General features: G+C 36.0%; 1 long non-coding RNA gene across 1 annotated transcript; it reads left to right on the top strand.

Moving 5' to 3' along the window:
* Nucleotides 1-834: 834 nt before the first annotated feature.
* LOC107573299 (uncharacterized) lies at nt 835-4,203 on the top strand. The gene is made up of 3 exons (XR_001607484.1): nt 835-891; nt 4,065-4,089; nt 4,180-4,203. It is a non-coding gene; the product is annotated as an uncharacterized lncRNA (long non-coding RNA).
* The last annotated feature ends 202 nt before the right edge of the window (nt 4,204-4,405 follow it).

Here is a 4,405-nt window from a genome sequence, read left to right on the forward strand (position 1 = left end):
TGATATCAAAGCTTTCTTAACTTTCACACCTGGTACGCCACAATTACTCAACATGAGCGCTGCATCTAAGCTTTATTCTCCCGAACAGACTGTAATCTAATGTTTCGTCTTCACACCAGCTTATGGGCCAGCAACAGCTGGTCATATCACCTTGCTCCATCTGCCAAATGATGCTGGCTACCGCCATTCCTGCCCACAAGACCTTGGGCATTATTCTGTCTTCCTCTGTTTACGTACATAACGGTATTTATGAGTGCTTGGCTCCGTCTCAGATCAACAGTTTTGTGGCTGCTTCCCCACCAAAATTCATTTTGCTAAGATGTTTGTCGGCTTCTGTCCTTCCTGGATATTATGCTTAAGTTACTTTAGCTCCTGAAAGTTACAGGTGATCTTGCTGGAACCAATTAAAGGGATTATGTGTTTAGTAAGTCTGCTAGTTCTTTTAGCAGACTTAATAGTTCATAAAGTAAAATTTTGCCGTGTTGCATGAATATGCATCACACCACTGGTTCTTGCATTTTTCAGTTTGAATATGAGCAAACTTGGCTGAGATTTCAAAGCTTTTCAGTGAATTTGAAGAACATAGTTTGGTCTGTTCTTTGGTGTGGCTTCAGAAGACTTGAAAAATAATGCATAAAGTCATATAGACTACTTTATGGTGCTGTGCAACCAATACATATTGCTTAACAGTCTCTAACAGTTTAACATTTTATTTAAATATGTGCTTGTTACTGTTTGACATGTTTCCATTGTATCTTTATTTGTGCTATTATTTTCAGCAAGTAAAAGGAGGATCAAAAGAGATTTTTTGGATCTGGATATTCTTCAAAGCATCTCCCTTTGAGATCCAAGGAAGATATAAAAAACATAGCAGTTTGGAATGAAATAAGGGTGAGTAAATGATCGATTTCTGCATTGTTTTTATTTTTTGGGAGGGTTTTAGTCATTCTTTTCCCAAAAATAATTTTCTCAATGGTCATTTTTCAAAAATATTTTTTTAATTGAGTCAATATTTCATTACATTATTTTTTAGTGTTTAAATGGTAGTGGGTTTTACTCTAATGACATTTTACATGAAAATGTACAAAATTAAGTACAAAAAAGCAATTTTTAAAAAAAAACTTTAAACATTAAACAAAAACTTTTTTTTTTGCTGTATTTACTGTACATGTTTCAGTGCATTGTTGTGGAGACAGTATATTTTTCCCATATATTTTTGTCAACAGTAGGTTTTTATTAAAATTTAACTCTCACTTTTGAGAATGTTTTACATTTTGTCAAATTATATTCATATACATATTTTCATATTATATTTATCTAATTTCAGTCAATGAAAATTTTAGATGAGAAAATACAAAATTAAGTACAAAAAAGCAAATAATAATTTTGCATTCATTTAAACATTTCTTTAGCAAAAAAACTTTTTGTTGTGCTAGTTACTGTCTATGTTTTAGTGGTATGCAGGCAGCGCATTTTTCACGTCTGCTTTTGTCAACAGTATGTTTTGATTAAAATGGTTTAATATAATTTTTTGTTTTAAATTTAGTCAATATTTTGTCATTCATTCATTGTAGTCTATAGTCTAATTTCAGTCAATTAACAAAATGTTTAATACAAAATTAAGTATAAAAAGCTAATACTCAAACACTTTTTTGCAGTTATTTAAACATTAACATTTAACAAAAATGTAAATACTGTAGTCTGTGTTTCAGTATGTTGTTCAGGAAAAAGCATATATTTTTCTCTCTCATACTTTATGATTGACAGAAACCCTTCGTCAACAAACATTTTTGTCAGTTATTTTGTTGACAAGATTCCCTCTTCACGAAACCTCCCTTCCGTGATTGGAACCTGCAGCATTTAGGTAAGAGTCCTGACGTTTTAACCAATAAGCCACATGACCGCAAGCATCCGTTAAAGACTCAACTCTTCAACTACCCCAGTTGAGTCTAATGAGTGATAACCATGACAATGCAAGTAATTAGAGAATGATGAGACATCAAAGACTTGCTTCAAAGGCTTTCGGGAGAGATTTGGAGGATGGCGCTTTGGGCGCTCGAGATGGATATCACACGGATGAGTCTCACATCTGTCTCAGCTGCGCCAGCTGACGCAAGCCTTGTTTCTCAGAATAACCCTGACAGCTCAGCTCCATCCTGACACGCGTGTGCCACCGAGGAAGAGCAGCCTATGCAGAAACAATGTTTCTGAACCAACTAATTGTTTTGGACTAGTGTGCATGCTAAAGTTCGAACTTGCATGCTGTCAAAGGCTTGATTTGAAGAACAGAAATATAACCTGTGTTCTTTCCAAGAGTTCCTCTAGCATGGCGCTCCGACCCGTCCGGCATAAACATGCGTGAAATCTTTCCATTTGACCCTTCAAGGCCGTGTTCCACTAGACCTGTCATATGAAAGACTCCTCAAATATTCCCATGTCGGAAAGGGTTGTCTTATCTGCGCAGAGGCTATTCCACAGTTCATGGGCCGTGTGACACTGTGTCTAAGGTTCTCATTTTCCTCTCACTTAAAGCAGAGCTGCAGTGACGTCCCTGGTGGGTCCAGTCAGGGGAAAGCTGTCTGCTCCGAGGCCGGGGTCGGCAGCTCCTTCAGACCACAACTGCCAGAACGCAATAGGGAAATGGCAACCCAGACGCGCGCCTGACTGAATACGCAATGAAGACGGCTGTGAGAAAGACATATATGTCAGATATTTGGGGATGTTAAAAACACGCCGGCTGAATTTGACTGATTAAGCCAGTGAAGACCAATCGGACATGATGAGATTTACTTAACGTCGAAAAATCCCTTTAGTCATTTATGTTAAGGAAGTAGAATTAACGCTCAATCCTGACAAGAATAAAAAAAAAAGCACAGATCCCGAGAGAGAGCGTGATGTATGTCAGAAGTTGCGAGGAAAAGTTGGGCTCTTAACCCAGAGAGAAATGGCATTGCTCATGGGTTGCTCAAGGAGTTTTCTTTAAGTATAGATGCTGAGATTTAATAATAGACACATTTCTGTAGAGCTGTAAAGGTATACGGTTAGACCTTAATCGGGTTAGATGCCGTATTGAGTTTTATGTGGATGAAAACAAGGCTGTGAGGGCACGGACTGTATAAATCATGTCATTTTCACAACTTTCAAGACCGTTTTATGGAGTTTTTATGTACTGGAAGACTTTTAGAAAGATGCTTCATCAACTGAACTGATCTGTATGTCGTTAAGCATCAGTACAATCCATTAAACATGTGTACTTCTATAAATCAAAGCCTCGTTTTCAGTACTATTCAAACTTACGGTAACACTTTAGTATAGTGAGCAATTCTCACTATTAACTAGTTGCTTATTAGCATGTCTATTATTAACATATTGGCATAGGAAGCACATATTCTGCATGATTCTACTTCCCTAATCCTACCCAATACCTAAACTTAACAACTACCTTACTAACGATTAATAAGCAGCAAATTAGGATTTTACTGCAAACATCGTAGTTAATGGTTTGTTAATAGTGAGAATTGGACCTTAAAATAAAGTGTGACCAAACTTATATATTGCGAAGACAAAGGTCTATAGCATAGGTTCACTGTTGAAAGAAACTTGCATCTGTTTTTGCCAGAACTTTACCATCAAAGTTGTAGGTTTTACAGATTTAACATAGAGTGCAAAGGAAAAAAGTTCTTATTTTTTATGAACTGAAATAATATACTAAAGTCTATTTCAACCACCTTAAAACACAGGCGATAAAGTGAAAGCCACATGATAAATCAAAGTTGATCACATGAAGTCTTTTATACTAATACATATATGGTGCATATTGTCATACAAATACAAAGCACAATCAAGTTTAACATGTGACACTATAAGCATTCACTTAACAACATAAGATGTAACATCAAACCCTAATGCACATAACTAATAAACTGAGAAAAAACTAAGAAGAAACTTAGTTTTGAATGAAACCAATGAAAACCATTGAATGTGAGCTGTGTGATATTTCCGGGAATGTCAACAGTTTTTCACAGTAGTATTTTCACAGTGTTTTTGTTGTTGTTGTTTTGCAGGAGAAGAATCTGAAAAGCAGAAAATGTATGCTTGTTTACTCTTCATTTATTCTTCATTTATTGTGTAGGAGAAACAATTGAAGACCTTCTTTGTAATTGACTTCTTTTTTTATAGAAAGGCCTCCTGTAACAAGAACGGAGATGTCTGATTGTGCTGGGTGCTTAAAAAAAGGTAAAATCTGTTGCACTTGTTGCATGAGAGAAAATTATTCATTGCGAAAACACAAATTTGAGGTGCCTTCACACTAGACTTTGCGCTCCATTCATATGCATGTGAGTCAGTATTTCGCTGCATTCTGAAGTTCAGGTTGACCTGTGAATTTGTTTAGTTTACATTTGAC

The sequence above is a fragment of the Sinocyclocheilus grahami genome, unplaced genomic scaffold (genome assembly GCF_001515645.1).
Source record: "Sinocyclocheilus grahami isolate Dianchi unplaced genomic scaffold, SAMN03320097.WGS_v1.1 scaffold1914.1, whole genome shotgun sequence".
In the NCBI taxonomy this organism is placed as follows: domain Eukaryota; kingdom Metazoa; phylum Chordata; class Actinopteri; order Cypriniformes; family Cyprinidae; genus Sinocyclocheilus; species Sinocyclocheilus grahami.